Here is a 24,249-nt window from a genome sequence, read left to right as displayed (position 1 = left end):
CAGAGCGGAGCTTGGCAGAGAAGCACAGCAATTGGACAGCAGAGCAGCTGGCAGAGAGGAGTGTTGAGCGAGTGCCTGGGCAGCAGATGAGTAAGGTACCTTCTCAATGCCCCCTCCACCCAGGATTGGAGGTGAACTCTGCAGATGCACCTCTGGACTCTGAGTCTGCACTGACCAAGGGCAGCAACTGTGAGTGGGGTGCAGAGAAGGGATGGGCATGTTAAAGGGACTTTTGGTTGCTGGACTTAAGATCCTGAGGCAAAAGGATACTGCCCAACTTACTTGGGGGTTGGTCTTTTGCCCGTGGTCTAGGTTTATGAACCCTGTTTGCAGTGTTTTCCCAAATTAATGCTGAGTTACTGCCCCCTTGCTTATTAAAAGTTTCTTTGCTACACTTAGACTCTGTGCTTGCAGGAGGGGAAGTATTGCTTCTTAGAGGCACCCAGGGGGGGTGGCATGTAATTGTCCCACATCACTGGGTGGGGGCTTGAGCTGGTTTTGTGTTGAATTGTTGAAAAGGAACTCCTAGACACTGAATCCAGCCCTTGCTGCTGCCAACTCTGACTGGCAGAAGGGTTACACTAACATATTTTACCGTGTTCTTTAAGCCATAGAAGTTTTGTATTTACCATTTAAATTACTTTTATTAACAGAACAGCAACTAGTCCCTGGTGTCCACTGCAGCCACCTGGAGTGCAGAGCCCTGTTTTGCAAAATGGAAGATGACCCTTTGGTCTCTGCAAGTATACTGAGCACTCTTACGTAACAACAGCTGCTGCTCCACACAATAACTTTGTATAACCTGTATTAAACCTTACTACTATTTAGGTTCATAACCATGGTCCATATACTGCAATGAGGATTGAAAGCTCTTCCTTGATGAGGTGTCATTGGGAACCTTGTGGTACACTGGTTGAGTAGCACTCTGTGTTCCACAGGCTTGGAAGCAAGATGTTTCAAGCATTGGCTGTAGTTCTTGGTGAGTTGCTATAAATGTGCACCTATGTGTGTGCACAAATGGTCTCAGGAACAGAGCATTCCTTGCTGAAGGTTGCAAGAAATTGAAATGTGGACGTAGTCTAAGAACAATTACTTTGTTATAATAAAAAAATTTCAGTCCTGTTTAATTAGAAAATATCCAGTAATGAACCCATAGGTTTGCCTATATTCCATCTGACAACTTAAATCTATATAGCATAATAGGTCAGGTATGAAATTGGAGGAAGGCAGGGATTAAGATCCATCATCAGACTGTGGAGACTTCCTGATGTTTCCATAAAGCTTATCTAAAAATTTAACTACAACATTGTGGCGGTTCAATGATGAGACAGAACACAGCTTTATGCAAGCAAGCAGGCTGGTCAGCTGAGACGGGCTGTTCTGCCCCCCCGCCTTCCACCTTCTCCTTTTATTATATTTCTCCCCCCTAAGCATTACACACTGCTACCGCAAAAAGATACACAAAGGAATGTATGACGTTGATTAATATACTTATTTGCCATCCTTTATCTACTACAATCCTGGTTCTCAGGCCTTGAGCCCAGGCTAAGAAAGCCTCCCACAGTTGCTGTCCCAATAATCAAGTTCTCATGGTTCATATCTAGCCCTTGTCCTTGGACAGAGCAATGTGTGCATTGCTTCTACAAAACAGTCAGGGTGTGCCCTGCCTGCTTCCAGGTGGAATAGCTAAACATGAACCCTTCATCCCCCCGTTTTTTATTTAATGATATTTGGCCATCTCATGGTAGCCGTCAATTTGTTTTGTCATGCTATTTAACTCCCAGACAGACAAGGACATAACCTGGGGAGCTTTCCAGGGCGAAATTTTACAAAGTCTTAACAAGGAAGGAATACATTGTACACAGCAGCAGCAAAAAATAAGCCCAATGATTACAAACACAGAATAACCAAAAAGCTGTCGCAGCCATTCTAGAGAGGGCAGCCAACCTGTAAGCCAATTCCAAAAACCCTCAAACCCCAGATCTTGGCGTACGTGTGTTGTAAAACTGGCCAATTCAGCCAGTCTAGTTTCTATGGAGCGACTATTATCAGTTAAATTAAAGCAACACATGTGCTGAAATGTGGACCAGCCTAGATGGTGTTTCAGGAGCAGAAAATCAATGGCTGCTCTGTTATCCAAAATTGCGTCCCTTAATTCGTGTTGTTCTGTGTTAAGTAAGGCAATAGCCTGGGATGTTGTATTAATTGCCTTTGCTGCAAAGCATGCCAGGTTATTTAAAGTTCTGGCTGAATACATAGCAAGCGCGGGGACCCCAACAATAGAGGCCGCTAAGGCAGTATACTCAGCATGACTAAAAAGCTCAACATCTGCAATACAATCATCTGAAAGGGGTACACTTCTTTTACTACGGTTTTGACCAGCAAAAGGCAATATAAGTGTCATTCTACTAAGACAGCAAAGGGTGCCATCACTTTAAATTTGCAGGAATATAATTAAAGGTGCGTGAACCGCAAGTAAAAAACCATCCTGATGGTAGGATGATATGGCCATAATAATATGAAACATTAACAGCATGGGAACAATTTAAAAGGGGTTGAGAAATTTTTCGACAGCCCAAGGGCACCCTTGTACTAGTGCAGTTAACTACACGCGCACAGGTGACATTGTGAGCTCCGGCCAGGTACGGTGTGTGGAGGGATATAGCCGTGCGAGGCAGAGTATAGTTGGCCGGGCCCCAATTAGCCATGCTAGAGTACTGGGAAGAAAGATTCGCATAAGCAGAGAACAGTGTCTTATTCTCCATCTCCTCAGGGTGATGACATACTGGAATAAGGCATGTACCTAACAAATCTCCGGCTGCTACAGAATTAGATAGACAAAAGTGGGTAACATTTGCTATTGAAGCCAATCTTTCCCATATATTATATGTCATTCGGGCTCGTAACGGGGGAAGCGCTTCCGAGCCAACCCCTACAGGAAATAGCAGGCACAAAAGGCACACAATCATCACAGAATTAGCAGTGATTTGGGCGAGAATCGCCACAAACAAAGTCTCAGGAGTCTCTGGCTGTTGATCTGCTGCCAGTCTTCGTTGGGCCGCGGCGACCAATGCTTTTACTGCTCCCCATGTCACGGGCCGGTTTGGGACACTACGCCTCCTCCGTTTCCGTCCCGTCGTTGTCGACTCAGGGGGCAACGCGGTCTCCTCCAAAGTCAGCTGAAACTCTGGTATGAGATTCGACAGCCCCTGGTGCCATGCCATGTTGTTTAAGTGCCGGTCGCACACACCGAGCTGGAACCCACAACGGTCCTGCAGGGAGAGACACAGCAGCATATCCCCGACCCCAAGTGATTAGAGGTACTGGGCCCAGCCACTGTGGGTCGGGCAGCTGACGGTAAAAGACATGTGGTCTTTCCAGTACCTCAGATTTGTGAAAATGCCGATCCGCAGGGGTCTGCTGATCTGCATTCAGTGTTAAATTATTTAAAGTAAACAAGAGGATATGCATTTGTTGTTGAATGTCTCCTAAGGTTCGGAGACGCAGCTCCCCTTGTTTTAATTGTTTATCTAGCAAGGTTTTGAGGGTGCGATTGGCACGTTTAACAATGGCTTGGCCTGTGGAATTATAAGAGATTTTGTGTTTAAGACGGACGTCCCAGCGGGCACAAAAGGTGGAGAGGGCTGCAGAGCAGTAGGCTGGGGCATTATCTGTTTTAATTTGGCAGGGGCGACCCATAACAGAAAAGCAGGCCCGCAAATGGTGAATAACTTTGTTAGTGGCTTCCCCATGTTGTGGGGTTGCCCAAAGGAAGCCCGAATAAGTATCAACGGAAACATGTAAAAACGAATAGGGGCGAAATTGTGGCACATGAGTAACATTTATCTGCCACAGCTGATTTGCTGCGGTACCTCGGGGGTTAACGGCATAAGAAAAAGTAGGAGCAGCAGCAGCACAGTGGGGGCAGGAACGAACAATGGAACATGCATGATCAGCAGGAATGTGAAACTGCCGGGCCAAAACAGAGGCAGACTGATGAAAAAAGGCATGGCTTTCAATGGGGTCAGAAAAAAGGGAATTTACCTGACCACGCAATGCGCGATCGGCGCGTGCATTGCCCTCAGTGAGTGGCCCAGGCAGAGGGGTATGACTGCGAATATGAGCAACAAAGAAAGGGAAATGACGAGTGGCAAGAAGATGCTGCAAAGACAAAAACAGGCGAAGGAGGTTTGCATTAACCTGAGGGGTAATGAGGGCAAGGGGTAAATGATCAACTACCTGATAAACATAATGGGTATCCACAATTAAATTAAAGGGACAATCAGCAAAAAGTTGAAAGGCCAAAATAACAGCAGCTAATTCTGAATGCTGTGCAGAACGCTGAGGCAGTGTAAAACGAGAATGCCAACGAGGGGGGTCACCCAACTGATAAGTGACTACACCTCGGTGGGGAGAGCCATCAGTAAAAAGAGTGACAGCGGAAACAATGGGTTGAGAGCGGCTAAGACGATGAACAACTAGGGGCACCTTTTGGGTAATGACCAACCGAGGATCTTTTGGAGGATTGTAAGAAATCTCTCCCACATAATCACAAAGAGCTGCCAGGCCAATTACAAACCTGCCAGGCCAAGGAGGTGTGGCACAAAGAGTCAAATTCAGTACGGGACAAGGGGAGCACAATGGCAACTAAATCAGTGCCAGTGAGTTGCACTGCACGGTGGCGGGCTTTACGAACAAGATCAGATAGGGCATCTAAATACGGATAAATATTTCGAGGAGGGGTGGATGAAAGGTATAGCCATTCTATAATAGAGACGGCTGTGTCTGTACGGGGTACAAACAGAGCCGCAGTTGGCATATGAGGGGTGGCAAGAAGAACCAATCATAAGGGACGGACCTCTGGGAGTCTGTCCACAAACTGCTGACTCAATGCTGCATTGATTTGTCGAATGCAGGCAGTATGCTTTTCAGTGATGGCAATAACCGCACCAGGTGCACGGGCTCCACGCAGGAGCTCAAACAACGGCTGCAGCATTGAAGTGGGGAGACGAAAGTAGGGCCGAATCCAATTTAAATGACCCAAAATTTGTTGTAATTTAACAAGGGTTAGGGGTTGAGGTAGAATTAATTCCGGACGAACCGGAGCAGCATAGGTTTATAAAACCTTATATCCGAGGTAGTGATAGGGATAAGAGTGCTGGATTTTTTCTGGTGCCACTAACAGGCCATTTTGGCCGAGAATTTGAGATAAAGATTTAAGTTGTTGTGCCGTGACCCGGGGACCACTTAGCAAAATGTCATCCATGTAATGGTAGACCCTTAGCGAAGGGTACCGGGCACGGAAAGGGGCAAGGGCCCGATTCACAAAAAGCTGACACAAGGTTGGACTATTTTGCATTCCCTGGGGCAAGACCTTCCACTGATACCTTTGAGAGGGTTGCTGATTATTATATTGTGGCACCGTAAATGCAAATTTTTCATGATCTTGAGGGCAAAGGGGGACGGTGAAAAAACAATCTTTTAAATCTAACACACAAAGTTGATCGGTTTGAGGAATTAAATTTGGATTTGGTAAGCCAAATTGCAAGGGGCCCATAGGTTGGATGCATTTATTTATTTCCCTTAAATCATGTAACAGCCGCCAAGCACCCAATTTTTTCTTAATAACGAACACCGGGGTGTTCCAGGGACTAGTGGAGCTCTCCAGTCGCTGTGCTTGCAAATGCTGTTGCACAAGCGAATGAAGTGCTTTTAGCTTTTCTAGAGGGAGGGGCCACTGGTCAATCCATACGGGCTCTAAGGATTGCCATACCAAGGGTAAGGCAGAGGGCACGGTGGGTGAGGGAGGGTTTTGGGCCATCAGATGTTAATATCGAGGGTGGTGTCTAACTTTGTAAGTAAATCACGGCCCCAAATATTGAGGTGGACAGGGAGTACAAAAGGGCGGATAATAGCAAGGGCACGGCCTCCCGGTTTAGAGACTGTGACCCAAGACAAACTGTGGCACCCGGGTTTACTACCCCCGGTCCCCCACAATTCTTTAGAAGGAACCGTAGGCCAACTAACCGGCCACTCCAGATCACGAGTCACCGTAACGTCAGCTCCAGTGTCCACCAGCCCTGTAAAAGGAACATCATTTAAGAGAAGTGTCAACTGAGGTTTCGAGGGGCGGACTGACATTGTCAGAGCAACAAGTGGAGAAGACGCGCTGTGAGACGGCGAGTGAGACAACGTCGATCCAAAGCCGCCTCCGCCCCGAGTTCGATCCTCGGCAGCTGGCACCTGATAGGGGACTAAAATCAATTGTGCAATTGACCATCCACGCGGGAGCGACTGTGGAAGATGAGTCCACACCTGAACCTTAATAATGCCTGTGTAGTCAGCATCAATGACCCTGGAATGACAAAAAAGCCCTGTTTCCCAGCATGTGAGCGAGGGAGAACAAGACCTACAAAGCCGGCAGGGAGAGGTCCCGTCACCTGTGTAGGTATGGCACAGACCTCCCCTGGCAGCCGAAAGTCAGTGTCCTCCTGCATGATCAAATCAAGCCCTGCACTTCCAGCAGTCGCCGCCCTCATAGAGTCTACGGATTTGAAGGCAGAGGAGCGGTTGTCTGAGTGGAAAACACCCCCGTTTGACCCTGGGTTTGGGGGGGACCCGTCGCGCGGTTTCCCGACCCGCTACGACACTGATTAGCCCAGTGATAACCTTTCCCACACTTGGGGCACTTCTTTGAGGGTTGGGCTGGTGCCTTAGATGAGCGGCACTCCCGCTGAAAATGACCCTTCTTACCACAGCGGTAACAACGCTTCCCCTCCTTCCCAGTTTTTCTCTGGCGGCAGCCAGAACTCCAGCCTTATGGGCTTGGGTGCCGATGTTTTGGCATGCCCGCAGCATGTCTGAGAGCTCTAAAATACCAGAGGCTTGCGCTGCCTGGAGAGCACGGCGGCAATCCTCGTTTGCATTTTCAACTGCCAATTTTAACAGGAGCTCGTGAGCTGCCTCAGTGTTATCCACCTGTCGGAGGATAGCCTCATGCAATCTGTTGGTAAAATCCAAAAAGGACTCTGAGGCACCCTGACGGATACTGACAAAGCTTTTGGTAGGCTTGCCTGAATCCGGGACCTTCTTGAAAGCATGCTGGGCACAGGTGGAAATAATGGGAAAGACGGCCTGAGGGAGTTGAGACTGCATCTCAATAGTAGCAAACGGGCCCTCCCCTGCCAAATGCTCATAAATGATACCGTGCTCTCTATGTACCTGAGCTTGGCGTTCTGCCATCTGCCGATACTCACTAATCCAAATAACATACTGACTGGGTGATAACATCATGCGCAGCAGCGTTTTCCAATCCTCAGGGAGATCACCAGCCTCATGAAAGAGGGCCTATCCGAGGTGACACGCAGTATCGCGTCGCGACAGAGGTGCCAGGCATGTAAAGCCTGCACGGGCGCCTGAGGCTCTTCGTGCAATGTCTGGCCCAATCGCTCCCAGTCCGCTAGCTTAAGGCTTCCGGCTTCAGGATACCATGGGCACTGGGCACGCACCTCCTGTAGCAGGAGAGTAAGTGCTCGAGCCGGGCAGTCATGCTGAGCCTTACGCAGCAAATACTGCAGCTCATTGCGGTGTTGCACTTGCAAAGCAGAGAGGGAGCTTCCCATACTCACCACAATGAAAAATACTCACCGGGATCCACGAAGCGGATGAGTGACGCGTCTGAAACCCTTGCCGGGCGAGGTGAGTGCTGAGGGCCCCACGTTTGGGCGCCAGTTGTGGCGGTTCAATGATGAGACAGAACACAGCTTTATGCAAGCAAGCAGGCTGGTCAGCTGAGATGGACTGTTTTGCCCCCCCGCCTTCCACCTTCTCCTTTTATTATATTTCTCCCCCCTAAGCATTACACACTGCTACCGCAAAAAGATACACAAAGGAATGTATGATGTTGATTAATATACTTATTTGCCATCCTTTATCTACTACAATCCTGGTTCTCAGGCCTTGAGCCCAGGCTAAGAAAGCCTCCCACAGTTGCTGTCCCAACAATCAAGTTCTCATGGTTCATATCTAGCCCTTGTCCTTGGATAGAGCAATGTGTGCATTGCTTCTACAAAACAGTCAGGGTGTGCCCTGCCTGCTTCCAGGTGGAATAGCTAAACATGAACCCTTCACAACATTTCTGACAATAGTCAAATACTAATATTTTCTGAAACAAAGAGATTAAGCCCAATTTTGAGTTTGTAGAGTAACCCATTGTAAATGGATCATGGGACAAAATAATAAAGCTATTTTATTGCTTTCAATATTTGCAAAACAGAATGCAAAACTGCAACTCAAAAACTAACAGACAATCTTCAAAGGACAATTCAGGGCTACAATGCAAGATTACCCAGAAAGCAAAATAAACGTCATCTTTTCTCAGCAGGCATTACTTGTGGTTTCTTTATAATAGATACTTCTGTGCATCCTTTGCTAACATTCCCTTTTTGAACTTGCACGACAGCAATAAATGTGTAGCCCTTGGGGAAAGTATCATGAGATTTAATGCACCATGAGATTTAATTTTTGTGACTCTAAAATAGTATCCCATCATTTTTCATTGTAATCCTTGATTCTGGAAGATACCTAGTATAGTAAGTGGCTTCCCAGTATAATGTGGTTAAAGCACTGGACTGAAGCTGACAAGATCTTGGTTCATTTCCTGTCTCCTCTCCAGATACTCCTGTGTGACATAAAGTAAATCGTTTAATCTTTGCATTGGCTCACTTCTGTAAAATAGGAATAGCAATAACTCCTTTCTCCCACCCTCTGTCTTGTCTAGTTAGATTGTAAACTCTTTGGAGCTGGTACTATCTCTTACTAGCACCTAGCACAATGTGGCTCCCATCTCAGTTGGGCCATGTAGATGCTACTGTCAATAATTCCACTAGCCTAGACTAAATCCTAGCTCCTCTGAATCAAGATAAAGCGAAAGGTCTCAACCCTGAAGAGGGAACTGGATAGTATCCAAACTTGACAAACATGTGTTTTAAATTATATTATCACTCTGCAATATTTTGACACGATTTCAATAGGCAAAACAAAAGCACCTCTGGGAAGCAGAGCAACATAAGAAGTAGTGACTGAAGTGACACTGACAAAACTCAGTTCAGATTCAATTCATTTGTCATTTCTGTTTCACAAGCTAGTTTTGTTTAGCATTAAGAAAGTGTTGACTTTTTAATGGGACTCAGAATAAACACAGAGAGGGCACTTCAAAAGATCACTCTGGTTTTAGAGTGATTCCCTCAACTTCAAGTGGAAAATAACTTTAAAACTGTTCTCTCTAAATGGAATAAATCTTCTTCAAGGCACCCTCTGTATGACCTCTATATTCCAAATCAAATACAGTCTAGCTGGATACAGAACTACAACAGATTTTCAGTATGACTAATTACTTGACTTGAGCAAAACTATCCCCTTTAGCAGGGAGGAATTATAATCAAAGTGTATTTAAGTATGGGATCATTGAAATTCAAGAGTGTCTAAGAGCCACAGAGTTGTATTTGTGACTTCTATATCTGCATACTGAATGTATTCAGGATTGCTCTGGGTTCAGCTGAAGTGCATTTTCATGAGGTAACTCCTAATAGCTTGTTGGAGAAACTAATCTTTCTGAAAGAATGGACAAATAAATCACTTTGCAATGTCTCAACATTTTTCAGCACATTCATACTGGGAGTTCTTTGGACACTTCACCAGCTGTAAGTCCAGTAGCTGTGGGCCAGATCATCAACTGGTTTTAAGTGACATTTTGATTTACACCAGCTGAGAATCTAGCCCTCATTTTATTCTTGTGCCTAGCTTCCTACCCTCAACACACACACACACCCCTTGATATCAGCCATCAGATTTGTAAAGATTATATCTTGCCCTGCTATCTTTGTTGAGGAGAAACATGTGCTTCACATCTTCCAGTATCATAGAAGAGATTATCAGTTTTTCCTTCAATAACATTCAGTGAACGCTTTATGCAACTCAGTCTTATGTACCAAATCCAAACTTGCAGACTTCTGATGTTGCAAGACAGTTTCACTGAATTGCTGCTGAAGGTCATGGTACTATCTTTGGAGTCTGATGTCTCTAGCTTGAAGAAAGGGGTTTTTTTATTTTGAGTCTTATTTGAGGTGATAGCTAAGATTTTCTTACTGATTAGGTGCTTCATTCTTCTTCTCTGCTGTAAGATCTCTTGAGAAAGCCAAACTTGTATGATAAACAACCCAAAACCAGGTTGGCAAAACAAAGTTGCCTCCTTACCTATATGTCTGCAACACCTTTAAAATGACTTTGAAGTGAAAAATCTCTTAGGCCCAGATCCACAAAAGGACATAGCTGCCTAAATTCCACATTAGGCACCTAAATCTAAAATTTAGGCACCACCCCAAGATACTTAAAAAACCCTATTTAGTTGTTGCTGGACCCTGGAGATGCCTAAAATCACTTGGCACCTACATTTTCTCCTTAAAAGTCCCCTACATGCCTATCTCATGCTTAAGCCCCACCAGGGTCCTCAAACCAAGTGAACATAGGCATTCCATCAGCTATCTCAACTGCAGGGCCCAGTCCAGTCAGGGCGCTGTTCTTAAGGCATACCTAATGCCTCACAAAATGGCCAGGAGGAGGAGGGTGACTGCCTTCCTTATAACCTTTAACTCAGTGGTTAGGGCACACACTTGGGATGTTGGAAAGCCAGGTACAATTCCCTCCTCTGGCTGATGAAGAGAAGGGATTTGAACAGGGGTTTTCCATCTTAGGTGAGTGCCCTAGCCACTAGATTATGGTCATTCTCACTTTCTCTGGCCCTATGTGTATTTATTTTTTTATACACAGTGGAACAATTTCAACAGCAGAGCTTTTGGAGTTAGGCATTCACTGCTGCAGTTCTGTCAAGAAATGACTTAGGCACCTGAATCCAAGAGGAGAGGGGTCCTGGCTGAGGATCCCAAGTGGAGATAGGTGCCTCCCTCTAGCCTGGATTTAGGTAGCTAACTCTCTAAAAGGGGTGGGGCTTAGGACATCTGCTGTTGGGTATCTTAGGTGACTCCCCACCTATGTGCTGGTGTAATAGGGACAGGAGATGGACATGCAATTTTTTGTATAATTATTACACTCTCATTCTTCCTGCACCTAAGCTTAACTCTTTGCTGAAGCACAACCCAGAGTTCAGTCTTTTCAGAAAATGTTACAGAGTTATATCTCAGGGCTGTTGTATGTAAAACCCTGGTAAATAAATGTTGCTAGTTCCCAGTCAGTTTCAAAAAGAGAGCATGTAACAGGATGGCTTCCCCTGTGGGCTGGAGTGCATGGGGCTAAAACAATCCTGATTACAGAATGAACCACCCCTTGAGGGAAATCAGGCACTTCCCCATACACAGAAGAAGGTGGCAGTGGTAAAGAAGGAAGCCCGGGAAACTGCAGCTAGATCTGTAGACACTATAGGGAGCAAGAAGACCCTGAGTCAGCAGGGGAAAGCACAAGCAGCTGGAGAGAGTGAGCCTAGCTCTCCAGGCAGGGAGGCCTGTGAGAGACTGCAAAGGCCTACCTGCAAAGGCCTATAGAGGACAAACTCCATGCAGGAGGTACTGGCCGAAAGGACAGACACACTCTCAGGAAGGAATGTGTGTGCCCATAGCCTCTCCTGTATTCACACTCTACACACTACTGCAATGACTTTTGTACAAAAGATGTTTTGTGAGGTATCATGTGAAAACTAACAACATACTGGTCAATAATAGCATTGTAAAAGATGTGCAACAATGTTGTATATGAAATCATGGATACTCACTAATATTATGCTTTCAAGTCTGTGACTAAAAGATGTTTAAACCAGGCATATCAGGGGAAGTTGATAAACAGGCTCTCTCCAAACAAAGGAAAAAAGCCAACACCACAAATCACATGTGGCCCAAATTCAAGGGGCTATTCATTTGTATTGGAGGCTGCAGCATGAAGGCAGCTTGCATATTAGCAACTACCAGGAGGGTGGAACCAGCATGAACCCTAATCTTCCAAATTTATAGCTCTTTTACTCAGTGTATCTGGGGGTACCCTACAGAGGAATATGTTTCAAAGGTTTAGTGGACTATAAAGAGAAGTGCAAAGTACCCCAAGTTATCCTTCACTTTAAGAAGACAAAGAAATCAACCAATTTGATCTCTGTGATGGGTCATGGCCAGGCCAGCTAGTAAAAAGCTGGAAAAACAACTGAGTGAGAGAAAAAACATCTTGACCAAAGACTATATCTTGCTAAATTAAGTTTTAGACTTTTAGAAAAATGTTCTCACTTATTTGCTTGTAACCATCTTTATCTTTATGTCTTCTGCTTGGTATCATTTAATCCATTCTCTTTTGTTAATACACTTTTTTGTTTTGCTTACATTATAAATCATTAGTGCTGGGTAAGTTTGGTAAAGTGTGTGACTCTAGTAAGCTAACATATTGGAATGTTATACTGTCTCTGTAGAGGCAGAAAACCGAATATTTTTCCTGTGAGGGTCCAGTGGGAGGAACTGGAAGCTGTAGGAGGATGATTTGGGGGCACATGTGGGGCTGGAAGGATACTAAATTCAGCCTGCATGGAGTAACCAAGTTGGGCAAAGCCAGAGTAAGGCTTGTGGGCTTCTGACAGGCTGTTAGAGTCAGAGCTGTGAACCAAAGCTGAACAGCCACAAGATATTCAGAGCTACAAGGCAGTTATTTACTGAGTACCTTAGTAGCCTGGGTGAACCCCAAAATGTCAAGTGAGCTGTGCTCTGTTGAAACTGGATGAAGACTGTGAGTTCGTGTTCTGTTTTCAAAGACTTTGTGTTATTTTAGATGACTGAGGGAGATAAACTGAACTAAATTTGGAGCCTGGAGGGTCCGTGTGAATCCAGTGAACTAAATAAATGGGACCCCTTGTGAGTGTTTTTTGAACTACCTTTGAACTGTGAGTTCTGGAAGAGTCCAGAAGAGGCAGAAGGGAAACAGGGGCAGGGTACCATAGAGTGACCTCTGGCCACAAAGGGGTTGCATGGGAGGCAGCTACCCATGTTACCGAATATCATACACCTTCTTAGTAACACTGCTGTTACTCTGAAACTTTTACAAAAAAGCAATTAGACAGTAAGTCTGCTGGTGTTTCTTGTACAAACTTGTTCCCTCTTGTTCTTTACAAGCATTCAAATATCAGGGTTCAACCTAACATTTTCTATGCCCCACAGCAAAACACGTTCCATTCAGATTGTCTCTCAGAGCTGACTATTCCATCTGTACAGTGTGACCATAATATGTAGTGTGTGTCACCTGTACTCTTCAGAGCTTGTGGAATGGCAGCATCTTAGACATTTCAAACACTTCACAATGCTGTTAGCAACCAAACAATCTGGAGGTCTCCTCAACTAGCAACAGTCCAGTCCTTGGCTTAATAGCTGACTTCTTTCAGTTGCTGGTGAAACAGAAGTCTGCAGCCTGTATCCACAGGGCTATAGGTATTGGGATCAACATATAAAATATCCATTTTCTGGATCTCTTTAAGGCTCTCGCACGATAGGACTCCATTTTCTCCACATAAGCCCAGCTAAGTCAGGCAAGAATTCACAAGCCCATACCTCATTCTTCCCCCTTCTCATTCTCTAACTGAGATAGAACCCCAGTTTAAAAGAGTTAGCTGCTAGCTCAATGCAAGCTCCACAGGTACTGTAGCCTGGGGGATATGTCTGCACAGCAAACAGGATCCTGCGGGAGCAAGGCTCAGAGCCCAGGTCTAAGGACCAAGCCCCAACAACTACACAGCTCTTTTTAGCACCATAGCATGATGAACCCAAATCTGTCCCAGGTTCTGCTGTGGGAATCTGCTTGCTGTGTAGAAAAATACTCCACCTCCCCTAGCTCTCCCTGTGGGTCTGTTACACCACGGTGAACCAAACATCATGCTAATAGAGGGCTTTCCTTGAAAATAAAGCTGGAATAGCACTGCCCTGTATCTAAAGTGTACAGGGATTGGGACCCAACTCTCATAATGGAGGCATCTCTTGATCCTGCATTGATCAGCCACTGAGTCCATAGGACTGTCTTTGACTCCTGTATTTATAATCTTTTTCCCCTTGCACTCTGATTGGCTCACCGCTCAGAGGGTGACTAGGGTATGACATGCCAGGTGAGTTGACCACAATGAAAACTTCATATACAGCCTCAGAACAGCTACTGAGCATGTCCGGTAACTGCCACACCCTGTTCTGGAAGTTTCTGAGCCCTTCGAGCTGATTTATCCTGCCCTGCTGTCTGCATGTGTGCAGAGATGCAGAATATTCAACCAAGATCCATGTCTCCTGTCCAGGAGAAATGAAGTTAAATGCTGCAGTTTAAAGCATGTGTGTGTGAGAGATTTTTGTGGATCCCATTCTTAGGTGCCTATCTTTCTCCATATATTGTATAGGGAGCCTAGGCACCTAATTGTGTGTTTATGGATTCCACTGAGTGACTAAGTGCATAAAAGTTAGATAGTGCAATGCTGAATATTGCAATGCTAATTCCTTTTGTGGATCTGGGCCCAAATGTTTAAAACCCTCAACTTTGATAACCAATATTATTTAACTCACACATAGTAGGGACATTCTCCATCATAAAATTATATACATATAATCTAAGGCCAAATAGTTCACCTTTAGGTAAGTAAGAGAAAGGAGACAGGGGTTATAATGAAAAACTAGTCAAAGCCTTAAAACCAGAGAAAAACTCTCTCCAATTAATAGCCTAAAGTGTGAAAATGTCTTCACTACACGCCAGCTCGGTGGGAAGCGATCGATCCAAAGGAGATCGATTTATCGCATCTAGACTAGACTGGAAGTCCTGGCACAGTCAAGGAATTATGATGTGATTGGAATAACAGAGACTTGGTGAGATAACTCACATGACTGGAGTACTGTCACGGATGGATATAAACTGTTCAGGAAGGACAGGCAGGGCAGAAAAGGTGGGGGAGTTGCACTGTATGTAAGGGAGCAGTATGACTGTTCAGAGCTCAAGTATGAAACTGCAGAAAAACCTGAGAGTCTCTGGATTAAGTTTAGAAGTGTGAGCAACAAGGGCGATGTCATGGTGGGAGCCTGCTATAGACCACCGGACCAGGGGGATGAGGTGGACGAGGCTTTCTTCGGGCAACTCACAGAAGTTACTAGATCGCAGGCCCTAGTTCTCATGGGAGACTTCAATCACCCTGATATCTGCTGGGAGAGCAATACAGCGCTGCACAGACAATCCAGGAAGTTTTTGGAAAGTGTAGGGGACAATTTCCTGGTGCAAGTGCTGGAGGAACCAAATAGGGGCAGAGCTCTTCTTGATCTGCTGCTCACAAACTGGGAAGAATTAGTAGGGGAAGCTAAAGTGGATTCTGAAGATTCAGAGCAGGCTGCACTGCGGGGACAGGGAAAAGGAAGCTAAAGTTCTGCGGAAAAGGACCTAGGGGTGACAGTGGACGAGAAGCTGGATATGAGTCAGCAGTGTGCCCTTGTTGCCAAGAAGGCCAATGGCATTTTGGGATGTATAAGTAGGGGCATAGCGAGCAGATCGAGGGACGTGATCGTTCCCCTCTATTCGACATTGGTGAGGCCTCATCTGGAGTACTGTGTCCAGTTTTGGGCCCCACACTACAAGAAGGATGTGGAAAAATTGGAAAGAGTCCAGCGGAGGGCAACAAAAATGATTAGGGGACTGGAACACATGACTTATGAGGAGAGGCTGAGGGAACTGGGATTGTTTAGTCTGCGGAAGAGAAGAACGAGGGGGGATTTGATAGCTGCTTTCAACTACCTGAAAGGGGGTTCCAAAGAGGATGGATCTAGACTGTTCTCAGTGGTAGCAGATGACAGAACGAGGAGTAATGGTCTCAAGTTGCAGTGGGGGAGATTTAGGTTGGATATTAGGAAAAACTTTTTCACTAGGAAGGTGGTGAAACACTGGAATGCGTTACCTAGGGAGGTGGTAGAATCTCCTTCCATAGAAGTTTTTAAGGTCAGGCTTGACAAAGGCCTGGCTGGGATGATTTAGTTGGGGATTGGTCCTGCTTTGAGCAGGGGGTTGGACTGGATGACCTCCTGAGGTCCCTTCCAACCCTGATATTCTATGATTCTATGACCCCCGAGCACTCGCCCATCGACTCCTGTACTCCAGCGCCACGAGAGGTGCAGGCAGACTCGACGGGGGAGCAGCAGCAGTCAACTCCCCATGGTGGAGACACCACGGTAAGTCGATCAAAGTATCTCGATTGCAGTTACATTATTCACTTAGCTGAAGTTGCGTAACTTAAATCGATCGCCCCCTCCCATCCCCAGTGTAGACCAGAGCTGAGACACCCACATTAGAATATACCATAGCCCAGTGATTCAGTCTCTCACATCTCTCTTTCGTATACCAGGAATTCAGCGGAGAGGTGGAGGATATGCATTCACATACCTTCCCATCAGGCAGAGGGTGGGGACTTGAATTAGAGTCTTCCACACACATTCTGTATAAATACCCTAACCACTGGGCTAACAGTTATAAGGGAGGCCACCTCCTTGTATTGTGATTACAGATCTCCTACGCTGTATGTGTTACAGCCAAGTCAGTATGTGGAGCAGAGGCTGCCACAAAACACCTACCTTAGGTTGTACAGGATAATAGTCTTTGACCAGAAGGGAAGAACAGTGCTTTCCAGTTGCAACTGCAGGGATGCATTTAGCTCTACATGATGTTAATACTAGAGTCAGAAATTAACCCATGTACTGTGATATAGTCTGACTCTGATATTTGCATCTGACCTAGCTAAACGCACCCCTACAATTGCAACTGGGAAATGGTGTCCTTCCCTTCTGTGCACTATTAAATAGTTGCCACATTTCTTCATAGAGATTACTTTATTTCAGTAGTGTATAAAGTCACTTCTGTGCATTTGTCAGTGGGAATTTGTAAAGCACTATGATATTCTCCTGGATCAAGACAGCTATACAAATTATCCTATTACACTGAGGAATACTGAACCCAAGACATTTTTGTGGGTTTGAATTTTCCCAAGAACAATCTATCCTCTCTGTAACCTAGAAGTTACGGGCTTCCTATATTAAGCTATCAACATGTTTTCAACCTGGGAGTTGATTCAGTAAAACACCTAAGCACATATTTGAATCCATTCTTTAAGTTAAGCATGTGCTTACACATTTTGCTGAATTGGGGCTCTTATTCCGGAGTAATTACCTCTACAGGGTAGGGAAATTCACCACCCCTCTCTTCCCCCGAAGGAATGTTCAATCTCTGAATCCTCTGACTCTATCAACAACCACCATCAGTTCGTGGATTTAATTTAATTCCACTGTGACAATGGTCCCAGTGAGGGCTAGCTGAGGTCATTCAATTAGGGTGAACTGCAAAGAATGGGGCAGACAAACCCCAAAACTGGTGAATAATTCAATACTTAGATTTACCAAGCCAGTATAAAACAGCTTCTTAATTATCTCACTGATCATTCAGAAGTCAATAACACAGTTCCCTTAAAGTGCCCAGGTTCAGGCCTCCATCCAGGTACTCAAATCAAATATGATGAAGATTCCTGTAAATCTTATTTCATCATATAAAAGAAAAGGTTCTACCAATCCCAAAGGATCAGACACATTACCTCCAAGAATATTCCAGATGGAATGAATATTCCAGGTCTTACCCAAATACACACATACAGCCAATTCTTATTAACTAAACTAAAATGTATTTAAAAAAAACAAAAGAGAGAGAGAGAGAGTATGGTTAAAAGATCAATATAGATACAGACATGAGCTCAATTCTTGAGGTTCAGATACATAGGAGAGATGGAGAGCTTTGTAGTTGCAAAGAGTCCTTTCAGAAATAGTTCATAAGTTATAGTCCAATGTCCAATATCATATTCAGGGAGGACCAATCAGCACTGGGATCCCAAGCTGGGTTGGTTAAGCTTCCCCTATGAAGCATCAAGCAGATCTGAGATGAACAGGATCAGGACCCAAGGATCTTTTACACAATTTCATGTCTTCTTTGACAAGTTGGAGTCCCTCAGGGAACAAACGATGATTAGGATGACTTTGAAGGAGGTCCATTACTAGTACTTAGCTATACGAATTAACATAAGGCAATTTGCTTGTCCCTCCACCATGCACAGAAGATTTGCTATAAATTTCAAAGAGAAATGAACACAGAGATATCCCATGTTTACAATTCATTTAAATGCTAGGATGTTCTTTTGATCTCTGAAATATCAGAATACAATTTAGACAGGGACTGTTGATTACATTGTCAACTACTACCCATATATATGTATATACACAAAAACACAAACATTATCTCCCCACATGTCTTTAAGGGTTGAATTTGAGTCATTTATTTTGAAGGATGTTTAACCCTTTCTGGCCATGTGTCACATCCTCTTTCACACTGAAAATATATATTTTAACTAAAAGCTTTTAATGGTTGCTCAGATCTGATTTATCCAGTACTGGCTGAGACTTGATGTGAGGTCAATATGATAGTGTAAAGAATTAGTTCTTTCCTCTCCATATATTCCTTGTGATAGAGTGTCTTTGATCCTTTGAAGTCTTTTGAATCTTGAACACTAGTTAAGGATCTTCCAAAGAAAGCAATTTGAAATTAAATATTAGGAAAAATTAGACTTTTTCTAATGATGTGTGGAGGCTAATTTAAAGGAATCAGATGAATGCATGGAGTTGAAAGCACAGAGGAATCAAGGCATTTAGAAGTCCCACTACTTCCTGACAGAGGTTGGTTTATGATTTAAACAAACTCTTGTGATGAATTACATCATGTTCTGTGTATATTAGAGGGTAGGAGACCCAAGGCAAATACTGAGGGCAAAGCTACATGTATACTTGTGCTTGTACAATAAGAGTATGCTTTTAGTCTCAATGTATGGTGACTTCAGAAAACCCAAGTGTTTTTTTCAGAGTAGCAGCCATGTTAATCTGTATCCACAAAAAGAACAAAAAGATATATATATATATCTTATATATACAGATAAGTTGGAAGTTACCATACAAATTGTGAGAGGCTAATTAGTTAAGATGAGCTACTATCAGCAGGAAAAAAAACTTCTGTATTGATAATCAAGATGGCCCATTTAAACAGTTGACAAGAAGGTGTGAGGATACTTAACATGGGGAAATAGATTAAATATGTGTAATGACCCAGACACTCCCAGTCTCTATTCAAACCCAAGTTAATGGTATCTAGTTTGCATATTAATTCAAGCTCAGCAGTTTCTCCTTGGAATCTGTTTTTGAAGCTTTTCTGTTGCAAAATTGCCACCCTTAAAGCTACTGCGTGGCCAGAGGGGTTGAAGTGTTCTCCGAATGGTTTCAGAGTAACAGCCGTGTTAGGTGTTAGTCTGTATTCGCAAAAAGAAAAGGAGTACTTGTGGCACCTTAAAGACTAACCAATTTATTTGAGCATAAGCTTTCGTGAGCTACAGCTCACTTCATTGGATGCATACTGTGGAAACTGCAGAAGACATTATATACACAGAGACCATGAAACAATACCTCCTCCCACCCCACTCTCCTGCTGGTAATAGCTTATCTAAAGTGATCACTCTCCTTACAATGTGTATGATAATCAAGTTGGGCCATTTCCAGCACAAATCCAGGTTTTCTCACCCTCCGCCCCCCCCCCCCCCCAAACTCACTCTCCTGCTGGTAATAGACCGTCCAAAGTGACCACTCTCTTTACAATGTGTATGATAATCAAGGTGGGCCATTTCCAGCACAAATCCAGGTTTTCTCACACACACCCCTTTTTCAAAATCCACACACACAAACTCACTCTCCTGATGTCAGATTTGTGTCCATTTATTCTTTTGCATAGAGACTGTCCGGTTTGGCCAATGTACATGGCAGAGGGGCATTGCTGGCACATGATGGCATATATCACATTGGTAGATGTGCAGGTGAACGAGCCCCTGATGGCATGGCTAATGTGATTAGGTCCTATGATGGTGTCACTTGAATAAATATGTGGACAGAGTTGGCATTGGGCTTTGTTGCAAGGATAGGTACCTGGGTTAGTGTTTTTGTTGTGTGGTGTGTGGTTGCTGATGAGTATTTACTTCAGGTTGGGGAGTTGTCTGTAAGCGAGGACTGGTCTGTCTCCCAAGATCTGTGAGATTGAGGAATCATTTTTCAGGATAGGTTGTAAATCTTTGATGATGTGCTGGAGAGGCTTTAGTTGGGGGCTGAAGGTGACCACTAGTGGCATTCTGTTATTTTCTTTGTTTGGCCTGTCCTGTAGTAGGTGACTTCTGGGTACTCTTCTGGCTCTGTCAGTCTGGTTTTTTACTTCAGCAGGTGGGTATTGTAGTTTTAAGAATGCTTGACAGAGATCTTGTAGGTGTTTGTCTCTGTCTGAGGGATTGGAGCAAATGCGGTTGTATCTTAGAGCTTGGCTGTAGACAATGGATTGTGTGGTGTGTCCTGGATGGAAGCTGGAGGCATGTAGGTAAGTATAGCAGTCAGTAGGTTTCCGGTATAGGGTGGTGTTTATGTGTTTGGTTCTTTCATTAACAGTCTTTTCAGAATGCAACATGTTTTTGAACAGGTATTCATTGGAAATGTGTTCCCATAAATGCCAAGAGGGTGTAGGTGAGTGTCCAATCGAGATGGTTCAATAATATGTAAAAGAGTTGGTGAATAATGTAAGTTTTGATGCAAACAAATTATATGTTATTTAAGTGCTGTCTGACCAGTTTACAAATCCAGTCCATTATGTGTCAAATTAGTTGAATAAATTATTAGAAACTAAAATTTGACCAATACACTTCAGTGAATATTCTGTTCTTCTCTTCTTCTGCTGAAACTACATATGGGGACAACCTCCTGGAGTTCAAGGTTGTGCAAAGCTTTTGAACTAGTTTCTGGCTTTAAAAATTGTGATCAAATATACAAAGTTTAATTCCTTTAACTTAATCCCATATTTTATTTCTAAGAGGGGTGTGGGTGTGAATAGGGAGGGGAGGGGGTGGCCAATGCCACTACTTTCCCCGAAAAAGAAACATCAGACAATTGGGGGCATAGCAACATCCATATGAAGTCTCAGTTGAAATCATCCACCACAAATCTTGGTAAACAGCTTTTCAGTTAAAGGAAGGATTTTTCATGGTTTAATCAGGTGTAAGAAATTTATAGTCACTGCCTTATCCTACAAGTCCTTGAAAATTAGTTTTATTAGAGAAAGGGAGAGGGGAAAATGAGTTACCTTAACAGCTTTCATAGTACTCAGCTGCATTTTCTTTAATTTTCTAATATGCAAGGCTTATTCCCATCTCTGCAGCTGTTGGTCTAATTGGATGATTTCCTGTCTGAAATGCAAAGTAATTTAAAGTGACTAGCGGTTGTTCAGGGAACCTCCCTTTCCAGGACATAACTTAATCTGACGTCTTCAACACTCATCAGAGATTCAACATCTTTTCAAACTGATTACTGCTTCCACCATCACTCTTCAAGTTCCTTGACTTCCATTTAAGTGGTCCAATTTACAGCTTGATTATTTCAAATGAAACTAAGAGTAAAAACACCATGCTTTTTTATAAACCAGTTTGCTTCATTGGATGGCATATTAGGTGTGCTCCTCAATGTTACTTATTGGCTTCCTTGTCTCCTGTGGTGCTTAAACAATCCACTATGTTTCTGGTTTTACATCTGCTGAGCTTCAAGAGGATAAGTTGTAGGAAGTTCATGTAGCATAAAGTTAATATAATCAGAATTTATTAAGTGGAGAAATAGCTGAATTTTGTCAAAGAAGGCTATAGAGTCTTCTGAGCTATGCCGAAGAAAAGTCATAAATCATTCACAGTCAGAAAGGTGATATTTTTCTAAAAAGCAAATAGCAAGGCAATGGTATTTCTTCTCATAACCCCAAAACATAAAGTTCTAAAATTTAGCAGGTGTATGTAACTGACATCTGAGCTCAAGCGGCCAAATAGTATCTGCTGGTAGGTTTGCATGATACAAAGCAATTTTTCAAGAAAGCATATTGTCCCCATTAAGACATGTGTCCAGGCATAAGGTTCTCCAAGCAATCTAGTCACATCTGTCCCCTAGAAGGATTTCTGCCAATACCTGCTGTTTTGTGGTGCTCCTTCTCCCTACACCATCAATGTTTAAGCTGACATTTTCCTCCTTGTAAAGTGAATCTGTAATGTGTTTTATCTCCTTCAAAGCATGGAGTTTTATTCCTAGTAGATGTCCAAGGGACTTATGCATGTAATTCTCATTCATGTTAATGAGAGTTACCCAGTGTAAAACCCTACTTGCTGATAAAAGAATAGAATAAATTCCTAAATGGCAGGCTCAGAAAACAGTCTTGCAAATAGATGCTGTGACTGGCTGGAAGGAATGGAGTCTCTCTGTGGTAAAACTTTGCAAAGAAGCATAACGATTCAACTCACAAGAACTTTCATTTAAAATCTTGCCTCCACTGAAAAGCCTCTAATAATTAGGAGCTTGCTTAAGCAATAATTCAGAGGTGAGATGAGAGGAAACCAGGCTTTCCAGGCTATGGATCATGATTTCCAGGGGGAGTGCAGAAGGGTCACACAAATAGCAAATTCTGAAAAAAAAATAAATACAAAGTGACTAAAAAAACTTCCATAATATAAGTCCAGTACTGATGGTATCCTTGGAAGGTAAGCTGACAGACCACTCCTATGACAAGACCCTGCATTCTGGCTTTCTCTAAATCAGCAGATTTTAGCTGAAGAAGGGGCAATTCTCTCTTTTTCATCCCATTTTCATCCTCATATCTCTGTAAGGCAGGTTTCTCTTCAGCAGCAGCAATAAAAACTAAGCATCATAAATTAAAATAAATCCTGCTTGATCAAAAAAAAAATGACCTGATTGTTAATTTCCTCAGTTCACCTTTTTGGGACATCTTTCAACTTTGACATTAAATTTCAACATTCACATCGAATGGCAAGTGTGTGTGTGTATGTGTTTTAATTTTGTAACTCCTATACATTAAAGTTCACATTTGGAATCTTCATAGTTCTCTCCAAAATGGTTATGGTTACAAAGTTTCCTGAACAGGGTTGGAAGAGGATTGCTAAATATTATTTAGCCTAGAAAAGGTCAACAGCTCCAGGTAGTTTGGAAACAATTCCAAAGCAAATGCCTTCATATAACACAATAGCCAAAATATAACAATTTCATGGCAATATGTAGAGGTCATGCATGCACACAGGGCTCAATAACAAAGAAAAATAAATGACCTTACAATTTTATGGTCATTTTAGAAAGAGGTGGCTGTTAATAAAAAAGTCTTAGCCTAAGGACTTTCTTGATTTTTTTAAAGTATTTATTCATGGCAAAACAGTTTGGAAATAAAAATGCTTGCATGAGAGTGATGACCATACTAAAACTTTCCCAGGAGCAGAGACTGTCTGTTCCATAAATGCCTCAAAGCCCTATGATTTATGTAACACACACCTATTGAGATTTCTAGTGTAATCTTTCAGATTACTTCTTATGAAGAAAAATGAAATTGGATTAGTCCTTAAGAAGAAAAATGATGTTACCAGTTGTTGTGCTAAATCCTTCTCCTACACCATAATACAACTGGGAACCTCCATTGACAAGAAGTTCTTCTGGATTTATACCTTTCATAACTAAGAATTTGGCCCATTATTTTAATGTTCTTGAGATAATTTCAGATTTTGTACATATTAATAATAATATGTATCATATTGCCTCTGTATGGTATGGTATGCCCACATCTTGAATACTGTGTGCAGATGTCATAGCCCCATCTCAAAAAAGATATATTGGAATTGGAAAAGGTACAGAAAAGGGCGACCAAAATGATTAGTGGAACAGCTTCCATATGAGGGGAGATTAATAAAACTTGGACTTTTCATCTTGGAAAAGAGATGACTAAGGGGGGGTATGATGGAGGTCTATAAAATCATGACTGGTGTTGAGAAAGTAAGTAAGGAAGTGTTATTTACTCCTTCTCATAACACAACAACTAAGTGAAATTAATAGGCATCAGGTTTAAAACAAACAAAAGGAAGCATTTCTTCACAGAGCACACAGTCAACCTGTGGAACTCTTTGCCAGAGGATGTTGTGAAGGCCAAGACTATAACAACGTTAAAAAAAAGAACAAGCTAAATTCATGGAGGATAGGTCCATCAATGGCTATTAGCCAAGATGTGCAGGGATTGTGTCCTGGCATTGGCCACTGTCGGAAGACAGGATACTGGACTAGA

The sequence above is a fragment of the Lepidochelys kempii genome, chromosome 1 (genome assembly GCF_965140265.1).
Source record: "Lepidochelys kempii isolate rLepKem1 chromosome 1, rLepKem1.hap2, whole genome shotgun sequence".
Classification (NCBI taxonomy): domain Eukaryota; kingdom Metazoa; phylum Chordata; order Testudines; family Cheloniidae; genus Lepidochelys; species Lepidochelys kempii.
This window is presented reverse-complemented; position numbering follows the sequence as displayed.